This window comes from Podarcis cretensis (assembly GCF_951804945.1).
Source record: "Podarcis cretensis genome assembly, chromosome: 1".
NCBI lineage: Eukaryota > Metazoa > Chordata > Lepidosauria > Squamata > Lacertidae > Podarcis > Podarcis cretensis.
In genome coordinates this window covers 135,469,166-135,483,570 of record NC_137170.1, presented here as the reverse complement: position 1 = coordinate 135,483,570, position 14,405 = coordinate 135,469,166, and the positions used below count along the sequence as shown (strand labels likewise).

Genomic DNA, 14,405 nt, shown 5'->3' with positions numbered 1-14,405 from the left:
AGTGTCAAATTAAAAACTAAATTAATCATCACAGTTTATTAAAAGCTTGGCTATTATTTTATTTTAATTTTATTAGATTCATATACTGCTCTTCATCAGGGTGGTTCACAAGATAAAAATACAGGATAGAAGCACAAGTAAATAGTTAAAGTAGAAGCAACAAAGGAAAAGCCCTCTCCTCCAAAACACATTTAATAGGTTGTAGAATGTTAACAGCCAAAGGCCTAGTTGAAGAAGAATGTTTTTCTCTGGCGCCTAAAGGGTGTATCATGGAGGTGCCAGGCAAGCCTCCCTGGGGAAAGTATTCCACAAATGAGGAGCCACAGCGAAAAAGTCTCCTTCTTGTGTTGCCACCCTCTGGATCTCCCGTGGAAGTGGCCTCTTGTGGCACACGAGGAAGGTCGTCAGAGGATGGTCACACAGTCCCAGTCAGATCCTATGGGGAAAGGCAGTCCTTGAGGTATTGTGGTCCTGAGCCACTCAGAATTGAGCCTGGAAGCTAGTGCAGGATCAGTGTGATCTGCTCAAACCGTCTTGCTTCTGTGAGCAACCCGGTCGCCAAATTCTGCACCAGCTGAAGCTTCCGAACCATCTTCAGAGGCAGCCCTACATATAACATGTTGCAGGAATCCAACCTAGAGATCACCAGAGCATAGACATCAGAAGTTAGGCTACCCCTGTCCAGATAGGGGGGCAGCTGGGCAGCGCTGGATTCAGATCTCTGTGTGGCAAGGCAGATAAGATGCTAGAACAGAGACAAGGCGAGTTAAAATCCCAATTCAGCCATTGTTCCTCGGGTGACTATGGCCAGCCACTAAGCCTAGCCACACAGGGCTATTGCAAGGATAAAAGAGGAAGGGATGAACCATGCAATACCACCTTCAGATCTTTGGATGACAAGCAGGATAGAAGTGAAATGAAAAAGGCCTCAGTTTGGTCTTATCCACACTTACCTTTCCTCTGTTCTTTCCAGGCACAGTCAGAGTGCCCCCCTCCTTTTCTTTATATTTTGCTTGGGAGCTTTCCCCACCAGTGGCGTAGCGTGGGGGGTGTAGGGGGGGCCGGGCGCAACATCTGGGGGGGGGGCGCTTGCACTTGCAGCTCTCTGCCCCTACCTGGCTCACTCACTCTCCATGGGTTAAAGTAAAGGTAAAGGTACCCCTGCCCGTACGGGCCAGTCTTGACAGACTCTGGGGTTGTGCACCCATCTCACTTAAGACGCCAGGGGCCAGCGCTGTCCGGAGACACTTCCGGGTCACGTGGCCAGCGTGACATCGCTGCTCTGGCCAGAGCCAGAGCCGCACACGGAAACGCCGTTTACCTTCCCGCTGGTAAGCGGTCCCTATTTATCTACTTGCACCCGGAGGTGTTTTCGAACTGCTAGGTTGGCAGGCGCTGGGACCGAGCAGCGGGAGCGCACCCCGCCGCAGGGATTCGAACCGCCGACCTTTCGATCGGCAAGCCCTAGGCGCTGAGGCTTTAACCCACAGCGCCACCTGCGTCCCATGGGTTAGGGGGCGCAAATTACTTGCCTTGCCCCGGGTGCTGACAACCCACGCTACGCCACTGTTCCCCACGCAAAAATTGGAGCAAATGCCAGCCTGCAAAAGAACCAAATTGACATTTGTTCCAATTCAACTTTGAAAAACAGATTTTCACTGAGAAAGCTTCGGGGGGGTGTGTGAAAAAAACTAACCCCACACTCATACACGGAACGCTGCAGTGTGGGCACTGGGCACCTGCCTGGAAGGAGTGGGGCAACAAGTAAGTGTGGAAAAGGCCTTAAACTCTGACATCCAAACGCAACAGAAACTGAAATGCAAGCCGCGTTTGCTACCTGGGTTTCCCTGCAGAGCAGGAGGCTATCAAGAGCTCTGTCCTCTGAGCTACCTGCTGAGTAGCTGAGGGATCCTCAGTCGATCTAGATGGAATAGTCTAGACATTTTTTTCCTGTTCAGCAAAGGGAGAAGAATTCCCTGCCCATGCCAGTCCCTTATACACTTTCATCGAGGGCACCCACAGTGGGAAGGGGTACTACTCCCCTTGTGGATGCTGGCTAAACTTATGCCCTTAGGTGCCATCTTCAGGATAAAACCTACCTGTGTAGAATTTGTAGGCACCTCGGCTCTTTTCATATCTTGATGTCAGTGCGTATGGAGTGGAACCAGTGGTCCTGACGCTTCCCCTCCCCCTCCCCATGCATCTCTTAATGTGATATGGGTCCTCTGGGTGCTCACAGTGTCTGTCTCCCTTATAGCAAACACTATAGGTTTCTTCCCTGTGTATTCTTCCAACTTGGTAGGTGCGGGGTGTGGTGTGTGCGTTCTTTCCTGACCTCTTTTATCTGACTAAGCAAGGAGGGCATTTGTAAGACTAAACATCAATTGTGGATGCATACCTGTCAACTGGCATTAAGATCTCTACAAATTCTGTTGGTTGTGGTATGAATCTCGGCATCTTTTCCTGCTGTGGGTTAAACCACAGAGCCTAGAGCTTGCTGATCAGAAGGTCAGCAGTTCGAATCCCCATGACGGGGTGAGCTCCCGTTGCTCGGTCCCTGCTCCTGCCAACCTAGCAGTTCGAAAGCACATCAAAGTGCAAGTAGGTAAATAGGTACCGCTCTGGCAGGAAGGTAAACGGTGTTTCCGTGCGCTGCTCTGGTTCGCCAGAAGTGGCTCAGTCATGCTGGCCACATGACCCAGAAGCTGTACGCCGGCTCCCTTGGCCAGTAAAATGAGATGAGCGCCGCCACCCCAGAGTCGGCCACGACTGGACCTAACGGTCAGGGGTCCCTTTACTGTATTACTCATTTCAGTTAGTGGGAAGAGATGGAGCAAATAGAACATCATGGGACTCTGAATTAATCTGATGAGAGATACAGCCAATAAGTTAGTCAACTGGGCACAGTAGATGGAAACTGGGTAACTACTGTGCCATGGAATTTGGAAATTATCCTTTAGGGACAAAAGAATTCAGCACCTTCAGCTTGAAGAAGCTGGCTGAAAAGACAGTATGCCTCGTTCAAAACAACATGCTTCTCATGACCCAGAGCTGGGACAGAGCTCTCCTTCCTCTTCACTAGGTGAAATAGCCATAAGTGACAGGCTTGCTATAACAAAATACAATATCAGAATAAAATTGAGGAAGTGCTATTGTCTTGTCTTTCTCTTAAGAATTTGCTTTCAAAAATGTGCCTGTGTTTTTATATTAAAGAGGGAAATTATCTCCACGGGGAAATGGCTCTAGCAGCAACAGGGATGCAAATTAATAAGTACATAGTACTGCTTTCTGAGGGTTTGTTTCCATGCACTGGTGAACCTGTGCCTGGGTTCTCAGACTGCCTTACATGAACAAATTACTGAACAAATAATTAATATATGTCTAATGAAGACAGAAACCATAATCACAGGTATCAAGTACCTCTCAGTGCACCTACTGATTGCTACTTCTCCATCAAAATCAAAACTAGAGTTCAGGGAGAAATGGTCTAATTTAGCCTCAACTCTGACACACTATTTTTCTGCATGCAGGGCCCTGAATCCCCCCAAAGTGCCAGCAAATGGTGCCCCCCCAACTCCTGGCACCCCACCTGAAGCCTCTCTTGAGTGGGATGGGCTGTGGGGTGAAGGGCTGAATAGGGAAGGAAGGGGGCGTTGCTGTTAGTGTGATCTGGTTTTTACAAAAATCCAGAGTGAGCAAGGTAATAACTGCTATTACCTTTGAATTGCAAGTAAAGGAACAGAAATGTGAGAGTTTGGCCTTGACAAATGCCAGCATGGGGCAGTTTTAAGCTTGCACCAGGAAGTTCAAATGGCACACCACCCTCCTTTTATTAATTCAGGAGTGTAGAACAATCTTCATTGCAAGAGGCTCAGTGATGCAGCCTTGCAGTGTCGCTTTCATTCAGTAGAAGCTGTGCAGAACACCCTGCCATTTTAGTGAGCAAGATGAGGGGCAGAATTTGGATTTTTCTGTCCACTCTGAATCTGCTGCCTCAGTTGGCCATGGCACTTTGGGTCAGGTTAGGGATGGCTTGCAATGTAAGTTGGCGTTATAACAGGGCTGGAGCAGTTCAGATATCGTTGACTTTTCCCTCCCCTGAACCTTCTCCTAGTGTACCAAAACCAACCCCATAATTCCAACAAAATAATTTAGGTATTCGGAAAACCCCAGTGGTTTGTGCCAGTAAAAATTAATTATCCAGTCGTAGTTTGAGCAGAGCCTTGCATGTTGAGCTCTATTGACACAAAATGTCTTATTAACTATCTAAAATTGCAAAGCAATGTGTTGTTTAAACCAGACTGAAAGATGCAGTATAAATTCAGATCTTCCACATTTCCCAAGTGTGTCTTTTGAAATGTACATTTAAAATAAAAAGAGATAGATAGATAGATGATAGATAGATAGATGATAGATAGATAGGAGATAGATGGATAGATGATAGATGGATAAATAATTGATAGATGTGCACTTTTTGCACTCCCTAAATGGCAGGTCTGGGTCACTGAATGTGAAAGGAAATTAGGTTAAGTTTACACAATTCCAGCACTCACGCTTTAAGTTTTGATATGAGATTTTGAGTTTCAAAATAGAGGCATTTTCAAATGAAACTTTAGGCAAGATTTCCCTTCAGTGTTGGTTTAGATTATGCAACAATCTTAGGACCTCTTTGGCAGAGCTCTTTGGGCAGTGCCCACAACTGCCTCTGCTTGTCACACATGCAAAACTGTGAGTGCCCCTTGCTTCCTCCTGCCATACTCTGCCAGTGTGAAGGCAGAGACACTCTCATCACAAGAGGCGTACAGGCCTCCCTACTTTGCACAATGCCCAGTGGAATGAGGAAGAGAAAGCAATTAATGCTTTTTCTCCGTTTCCTAATCTCATGCGAAGGCAACTGGAATTACCCTTTACCTTCTTTTATACTGGCACCCCAGGGCCAAATGATATGGGGTTGCAAGTGGTATTAAGACCATGTTCATGGTAGACCATCTTACTTGACTAAAAGTGATCACCAAAGAAGAAATTTCCATGCTGAGCAATTTAGCCTAGGATGGCAAACCTCTTTTTTTGGCCTGAAGGCTGTGTTTGTGCTTGACCCGCCCTCTGGGAACCACACGTCACTGGTGTGCTGTGTCTATTTTTAAAATATATGTTATTATCGCTGGCACTGCCAAAATTGGTGGGGTTGTCAGGGGTGGGGAATGGCAGATCAGCCTCCCAAGCTGTGAATTGGCCACCCGTTTACACATTCTGCCCTGCAGAAACTAACAAACACAAAATTTGAACATGCAATCAGGAGAAGAGCCCAGCTAGATTAGGCCAAAGGCTCACCTAGTCATAGAATTGGAGGGTTGAACGTGACCCAAAGGGTCATCGAGTCCAACTCTTGCAAAGCATTGTTCTCCTAGTGGCCCACCAGATACCTGTGGGAAATCTTCACACAACTGGCACTCCCATGGAAACATGCAGCCCTCCTATCCAAGATGGCAGCGGACAGTCTCCAATGGGATGTCCTCAATGAAGCTGAGTTCCCCCAGCTCAGACCAGGACTGGGAGCACCTGCATCTCTGTGCTGGAGAATCTTCATCTTGTTTTCTTTCATTCCCAAGAAAGGCAAGCACTTTTCTTCCCCACGATGACTCAGTCCTCCCAGATGGAAAGGGTATACTCATCATGGCTTTGGAAGCAAATCCCACACGCATTTTCCCACCAGCCTCTCCTCAGATGAATCAAACACAACTGTTTGTTTAACCACTTCAAGCAAACTGGGTTCCATCCAGTGGCTTCCAGGGTCATGAGGAGGAGTCTGGCTGGCATGTGTGTTCGAGAGGAAGCAGAACATGGCAAAAGCTACCAAATGTAAACAACCAGGATCCTTTCAGGCCAGGACACATTGTTCTCTGGGAGCTTTGCTAGTTTGCTTTTGGAGTAAATAACCCAATCATTACCCTTTTAGCACAAGCTCCTCTGGCAACTTCTCCAAGTCTCACAAGCCCTTCCTGGTTTGGCCAAAGCACACATTTTTATCAGTGAAATGTGATGTTCTTTGTCAGTGAGATATAAGCAAGGTTAATTCTCTCTCTTGCATAGAGAGATTGGGCGGAATCTGGAATTACAGCCTTTGTTACAAAAAGGTGCATTTCTAGTCCTCCTGGATGTCATGCATTTGAAAATAGGCAATGGATGACAAATTGCTGCTGCAGCAGGAAAGGCAGGCAGCCTCCGCAAGGGGCCCCAACAGTGCCAAGGGAGGCATTCATGAGCAGAGCACATGACGAGCTTCTCTGTCTATATGGCCAAGCACAGCGCCACTGCCCTGCCACCATTTCTGCCCATCAAAGGGGATGGGGCAATGGAAAGCAATTCTTTTAAAAAGAAAAAGTTTGAATGTTGCGTTCAGAAAAGGCTTTGAACATTTTTGTGAAAGGGTCTAACTGCTCCTTTGTAAAAGCACTTTTACTTTGTAAAGAAGTGGTATTCCATACATGGTTTCATTTTCAATGGCCACTGAAACAAATTCAGTGTGTATATGTGATTCTTTCTTTCTTGAGTGATGGTTAACTTGGAGCCAAATGTAATGGTAAAAATACATGGGTTTCCTATCCTGGCTTGTGAGGGGGGTGGGATGCTAATGGATGCCTCACTTCAGCAGAAACAGGTAACTAGGGATGCTTCTCAGCTGGCTCCCACTAATGGTTTTGTTTTGTTTAAGCAGGTGAAGATCTTATTTTTATTTTCCCAGGTCTCTTTACTCACAGTTTTATCTGTGCTGGTTTTACTCTGCTTTTATCCGCTCCTTCATTGCTTGAACTGTTTTATGTATCTATGTACTTAGTATTTTATTATTTCACTCAAAAAAAATATCCCAGAATATTTGATAATGTATATACATTTATTTAAATCAAACAAAACATAAATATCACCCAGAGGCACTAAGGTAAAGGTAAAGGTAAATGTACCCCTACCCGTTCGGGCCAGTCTTGCCAGACTCTAGGGTTGTGCGCTCATCTCACTCTATAGGCCGGGAGCCAGCGCTGTCCGCAGACACTTGCGGGTCACGTGGCCAGCGTGACAAGCTGCATCTGGCGAGCTAGCGCAGCACACGGAACGCCGTTTACCTTCCCGTTGGTAAGCGGTCCCTATTTATCTACTTGCACCTGGGGGTGTTTTCGAACTGCTAGGTTGGCAGGCGCTGGGACTGAACGACGGGAGCGCACCCCGCCGCGGGGATTTGAACTGCCGACCATGCGATCGGCAAGTCCTAGGCGCTGAGGTTTTACCCGCAGCGCCACCCGCGTCCCTAGGGGCACTAAGGGAAGCTCAACTACAACACTCACCAGGGACCTGTCAAAGATTCCCCACACCTGTTCTAAGGGAAAGTGAAAACAATAGCCTTCCTTTGAAGTTGTTGTTTTTTTAAAATAGCTAGATGTGCATTGATTAAGTATACCATATCCTTCATTAGGCCAAGCTATTTAGCCAGATAAGCCACGAAGGAGGACATTTATCTTTGTTGTATGAATAAGAATACATCAGCATTGTATTTTTCTTCAGGAAAACCTGGAGCCTTCTTGGGTCCTTAACTTCAATGATCTGCAATTCCAGGACTTTGATCAGAAGCTCAAGACGTTTTCCTGTAAACACTCCCATTGTGCCCTGACAGGGGGAAGCAAAAAAAGAGGTAACGGTAAAGGACTCCTGACAGTTAAGTCCAGTTGCAGATGACTCTGGGGTTGGGGCGCTCATCTCGCTTTACAGGCCGAGGGAGCCGGCGTTTGGCCGCAGACAGTATTTCGGGTCAAAGCCATATAAATATTCTCCTGACCTGCCTGGACACACACTCCGTTTTTCACCACTTTCCATCAAGTCAGCGATGTAAGAACTTCTGCTGTATCTGAGCTCCGGTGCTAAGGCACCATTTTAAAATATACTTAAGCATGTAACTGAATTGCCATTTTAAGCCTGCCTGAACAAAGCTGCTGTATCTGTTACTCTTCAACACAAGTATTCTGAGTAAATGTTTGTTTCTTTTTTTACTTTTCACAAAACTGTGCGTGATTATTGTTTTAAAGGAGAGAAAGGGGGAAATAGCAGGAGAATCCAGTGTGCCTTAAAACATCCTGCATTACTTAAGTTAGAAGCCTAAAACTAGCCTATCTAAGCTTCCTCTTAATCTGCAAAGGGATGCAATCACAAACACGAAGGAAGGATAATACTTAACAAATATATCCTCTCCTAGAATCTATTCACATCCCTAACACCATTAACTTTGCAAAAACTGAATTTGGCGTGCCAGACAGATAACCATGATTTATTTTGTTTTGTAAAACAAAACTGGAGCCACATTGTCATCCAAACCACAATTTGAACTGTTCTCTCTCAGCAGCAAAAACGCCTAGCAGTTAATTGGTAATTACGATAATTTAAAAAAATGCTTCTCATCCCAGCAGACCCTCACTCTGCTCGCTTTCAGCTATCCTGCTGCACATTCAAGTCTTTAGAGGAAGTGGTAACGGGGAACGACTATAAATCTCCAAGCAAATAAGAGATCCAGTGGGATTCATGTGGAAATTTATTTCCAAGTAATACCAAGGGAAATTGAAATGGGAGAGTGCCCAGGATCATCTGCCAAGATTCAAATATTCTTTAGGAATCAAGTATCAGATGCATTACTTGTAAGCACCATTTCTACAACATGGGGAAAACCAGTGGTAGTCAATAAAAATGGACCTGTGTGGCCACTGAACAAACGACCTTCTACTGCCATTTATACAAAGTCTTTTAAAGAAAAACTTCACAGAGCTTTAGAGATGCAGCTGCACAAAAGCTGTTTTCGTCCTCATAAACTCTTCAAACATCTGGACCCCACATTCTTGGAGCAAACTGTTCCCCAATGAACGCCTCTGCTTTGCTGCTCACATTTATACACTCCCTTCTTAAGGTCGTGTCCTGGGCACAAAGCAAATTTTAGACATGCATGTGTGTGAATTTTCGCAACCAGTTTTTCGTAGTGCTTTCAATTATGATCCACTAGCCAAATGACCACTTCTAGCAAACAAATTGCCCCCCCCACCTCTTGGACTTTGTGCAAGGGGCAGCATATTTTATAAGATCTATGGGAATATCAAACAATATCAATACAGCATATCTGTAAATATATTTCTGAGCAGATGCTCCTATGAATTCATATGAGAATGATCCATCAAGAATACTGTTGCAGGAACCTTTAAGGGCCTTTTTATGAGAACAAAAAGAAAGCAGTATTTTCTTCCCACAATCTCTTTAGACACCTGCCTCTTCCCTTAGCTGGGAAAATCCACCTTTCCAAGCCCTGAGAGCGAAGCATTGCTGAATTGTTAACCAACAATTCTCAGCTATTAGGCTGTTTGAACAGAATGGACTGCAGCTTTGCCCTCCCCAGTAGAAATCTCCAGTCCCTTCAGTCAAAGGCCAAGGTGTCACTGAGGGAGGAATCCAATGTTATGCTGGACTACTATTTCAGATGGAAAGCTCACCCGTATACAGAAACAGCAGCAAAAAATTGGCATGTCAAGGTTTGGCTAGAATTTTTAGCCTTCTTTTCTATGTGGGGAAAAGAAAGCATTCATTCATGGAAGCCCCCGTCTCAAGCACTACAGCCCAGGCACAGGCTCACCTCCACAACCGACAGGAAAAGGCCTAAGCAGGGGTGGAAAGCCCAGTGGGGCCCCCCCAGAGGCCCTGGACTCCAACAGACAGTAGTTTCCCCATCCATTTGTTTCTCCATGCGCTGCTGGCTGCGTTCCTGATAAGCTCCCTCGATATAGGATCTGTCAAGCAAGGTAATGCACAGAATTGAAAGGTGTTATCTAACACTGTTAGAACTCACAAGGAGCTGACAGCAAGAGCTTTACACCCGAGGTAAATATTGCATGGTATTATGTATATAATAAATTGAATCCAGGTGTCCTGAAGTTTGAACATACCTGAGCTGAGTTACAGCCTTTGTGTTGGATGCTGTGACACACAACTGTGCGTCTTGGCAAGCAACCATCCAGGAAATGTGCAGATGGCATTATCAAAGTAGGAACTTAGCATGGTGTGCGTGTGTAACCAGGTGGGAGCCCAACCTTTTGTAACATCCCACCAAGTGTGAAGGGACGTGGGTGGCGCTGTGGGTTAAACCACAGAGCCTAGGACTTGACAATCAGAAGGTTGGTGGTTCGAATCCCCGCGACGGCGTGAGCTCCCGTTGCTCAGTCCCTGCTCCTCCCAACCTAGCAGTTCGAAAGCACGTCAAAGTGCAAGTAGATAAATAGGTACCGCTCCAGCGGGAAGGTAAGCAATAGCGTTTCTGTGCGCTGCTCTGGTTCGCCAGAAGCGGCTTAGTCATGCTGGCCACATGACCTGGAAGCTGTATGCCGGCTCCCTCAGCCAATAAAGTGAGATGAGCGCCGCAACCCCAGAGTCGGTCACGACTGGACCTAATGGTCGGGGTCCCTTTACCTTTACCAAGTGTGAAACTTTTTTTTTTACTGTACATGTATCTGATCAGAGAACCGTGGGAGAGGGAACTGGCAAAATCATGTTTGCCGCTGACCGGGACATTACAATTTTATACCCACTACGGCACTTTGTAAGTGGCTGTATGTGTGGCTATTATGCCATATTTAAAGCATTTTAGAGTCTGAAATCCAATCTGAGAGAAAGATGGCAAAACAGTTTTGAATGAATCCAAGATGAATATATATCCAGACTGAAAGCTAAATGATTTTAAACGCACTATGCTCAAGGGCCGCTTTCAACGAACAGGCTGTGCTCCCCTTGGACACTCATGTACTCCTTCCACATGTATGCTTGTGCACCTTCATTTGCACATGAGCACTTTCAATTTTGTGCCTCCTAAATCTCTCTGTGTTCACCATCCATACTAGTGGCCAGTATTTCATGGCATCTTGATTCCCAGTTGTCTTCTGTAGTATTGCTACCCCTGCCAGTTTGGTATCACCTGCAAATTTGATGAGCATCCCCTCAATTCCTTCTTCCAAGGCGTTTATAAAGATGTTGAACAATAGGTCCAGGACTGAACCCTGCAGCACCCCGCTTGTCACTTTTCCCAGGATGACAAGGAACCATTAGTGAGCCCACTTTGGGTTTCGTCATTCAACCACCTACAAATCCACCTAACAGTTACCTCATCCAGCCCACGTTTCAGCTGCTTCTCTGCAAGAAGATCATGGGGGACTTTGTTAAAAGCCTTACTGAAGTCAAGATACACTACATCCATAGCATTCCCCCAATTTACCAAGCTTGCAACTCTATCAAAAAAAGAAATTAGATTTGACTGGCATGACTTGTTTTTGAGAAACACACGCTGGGTCTTATAATTCACATAGGTAAATCGATCCCTCCCAGAACTGAGGGAGGACAAGTCGCAGGAGAGCGGTGGATCACATGCTTTGCAAATGGAGGAACCCAGGTTTGATATGTGGCCCTGAAGAGCTGCTGCCATCCAATGCTGGGCTCAGTGATAAATAGATTAACCTAGTGTAAGGCTGTATCTAAGGGACGCAGGTGGCGCTGTGGGTTAAAGCCTCAGCGCCTAGGACTTGCCGATCGAAAGGTCGGCGGTTCGAATCCCTGCGGCGGGGTGCGCTCCCGCTGCTCGGTCCCAGCGCCTGCCAACCTAGCAGTTCGAAAGCACCTCCAGGTGCAAGTAGATAAATAGGGACCGCTTACCAGCGGGAAGGTAAACAGCGTTTCCGTGTGCAGCTCTGGCTCGCCAGAGCAGCGATGTCACGCTGGCCACGTGACCGGGAAGTGTCTCTGGACAGCGCTGGCCCCTGGCCTCTTAAGTGAGATGGGCGCACAACCCCAGAGTCTGTCAAGACTGGCCCGTACGGGCAGGGGTACCTTTACCTTTACCTTTAAGGCTGTATCTATACTGGTAACGTCCGGATCAGACTACTGCAATGCATGCCACATGGGGTCCCTTTTGCCGACTTTAAAAAGGTAAAGGTACCCCTGCCCGTACGGGCCAGAAATGTCCGACTCTAGGGTTGTGCACCCATCTCACTTAAGAGTCCAGGGGCCAGCGCTGTCCGGAGACACTTCCGGGTCACGTGGCAAGCGTGACGAAGCTGCTCTGGCGAGCCGGCACCAGCGCAGCACACGGAAACGCCGTTTACCTTCCCGCTAGAAAGCGGTACCTATTTATCTACTTGCACTTAGGGGTGCTTTCGAACTGTTAGGTGGGCAGGAGGTGGGACCGAACGACTGGAGCTCACCCCACCGCGGGGATTCGAACCACCGACCATGCGATCGACAAGTCCTAGGCACTGAGGTTTTACCCACAGCACCACCCGCGTCCCATTGCCAACTTTAATTGATCCCAAATTCTGCTGTTAGAATGTTGACTGGGCCTTGCTAAAGGAAACCTCTCACCAGCCCTTCCTTGAGCATCTTCACAGTCTGCCAATCCATCTTGAAGCGAAATGCTAAATGCTTGTGCTTATCATTAAAATCCTATACAGCTTTATGACACCAGAACAAGGTATCTTGCCTGCTTATTAAGGTTGAGATCTTTCTCTAGGTGTTTTGCTGGCCTGCAGAGGTTAGCAGGGTTGCAGCTAGACAAAAAGTCTTTTCAGCTGTGGTACACTACATATGGAATGTTCTCCCAAGGGATGTTCAGCTAGCACCTGCTCTTAATGCCTTTTCAACTGCTAGTTTGGTCCTTTGTATAGATGCCCAGACTCAGGCCTATTAATATCTGTTTCTAGGCCATACTACAGGGTGACAGAATGCTGGAAACTAGTAGATATCATGAATGGTGGCACTGGACAAACAAACAGGAGTATCACATCACATTTCAAGCATTAGTGCTCTCTTCCTCTAGAAGCTATAATAACTTTGCTACCCCCTTCCATGCACTTCACATTCTGACATGCTTTATGGGGCAGAGCCCTTGACTCCTCTAAACCCTGGAGCTATGAGCAACAGAAGTAATTAACTATAATATTGTGGTTACAATTTAATAGATAGCAGATAGGGTGCCACAGAAGGGGAGAAACTACTCCATGGAAAACAGGGTGGGAAGTCGATAAAAATAAAAGACAAAATTGTGTTTTGATTGTACACACTGAAAATGCTGAAACTTTTGAGCCCAAGTAACTTTCTCAAGAAGATATATTCCATAGTTCTTGTTTTATGAGGAGCGTCGTGGCAACAGCAGTTTTATGACTTATGTGGCCTTAACATATGTTAGTTAGGCAACAGTCCTATTAAAGTCAGTGATTCATCGTTATCATGCACTTAAATTGCCTCAAAGCAGATGCTGTTAATGTTAATAACCATCTCCTCTGGATGTTGGAGTGCAATAATGGGTAAAGGTTTTAAAACTTTTCCACAAGAGTTTCCTAAACATAAAGCATATTCCTGACATCTTCCTGCCATTTGCAAGCCCTGGTGATGTGTAGAATTCTGGCAGCAGTATCATAACATCCCTCCTATCATAAGATACTGACCCACCCATGCATTTCTGAACCTTTGGCTCCTCATCAGCCACCCACAATGGACAACTAAAATAAAGAGGTGCTAATACCCTTTCACATTCGGAGAGGATAAAGTCAGAAACAATGGTGTGCTGTTGCCATTATGGGATTTCAGATATCACTTGTCATAAAACATCTGATTTGACTTATTATTTCCATTCCTTCTGGTTTAATTGGAGCATGAAATATACTAGGTTGCAGGTTACGCAAGAGCTACAATAAAAGTGAATTACTATTCTAACTTTTGCAAATGATGCCTCATAGAAATGCAAAGTCCTTACTTTCCAAGTAACAAATGCCACTTTAATGGCAGCATCTATACCCAAACTAATTTTGAACAGAATTACAAAAATATTCAGGAGAAAGTAATAATAAAGACCTCCAAGACAAGAAAGCCACCACCACTCGTGGCTCTTTTACCTATTTTAACATGGTGAGAACAGTGGCATGGCTAGAGGTGGGCGTGCGCCAGAGGCGGAAGGGCACCAGCCCAGCCCTTGCCACTGAAGTTGTAACTGCCACCAGAATGGCAACCTGAAGCTTTGCTGCACCCCCACCCCCATGGTCTCCGCCTATATACAGCCTGTAGGACTCAACCATGGTGGCTGGTGTAACAGTGGGAAGGAGAGGAGGCTGGCTATCTGTGATGGTAGAAGCAAGAATTAATTACAGGAGGGATCTCAAAAGAGGCAAAACAGCCAAACAAAATGCATCCATGAAACAATCACTGCAAGCCAATTTTAAAACAATTCATTGGCCAGCTGAAATCAGTTTAAATCAATATAGATTGATTTAACAATAAATCATATCAATGAATTGATTTTAAGCACTCATACCAGTCTCTCCCCTCCCCCTTTTACTGAAATTCATTCA

The 14,405-nt window shown here is 45.9% G+C and overlaps 2 long non-coding RNA genes across 2 annotated transcripts in view; both read left to right on the top strand.

Moving 5' to 3' along the window:
• Positions 1–14,405, top strand: part of LOC307220362 — a 54,646-nt gene that overhangs the window by 37,877 nt on the left and 2,364 nt on the right. The window lies entirely within an intron of this gene.
• LOC307220419 lies at positions 6,261–11,987 on the top strand. The gene is made up of 3 exons (XR_013840874.1): positions 6,261–6,937; positions 7,315–11,533; positions 11,912–11,987. It is a non-coding gene; the product is annotated as an uncharacterized lncRNA (long non-coding RNA).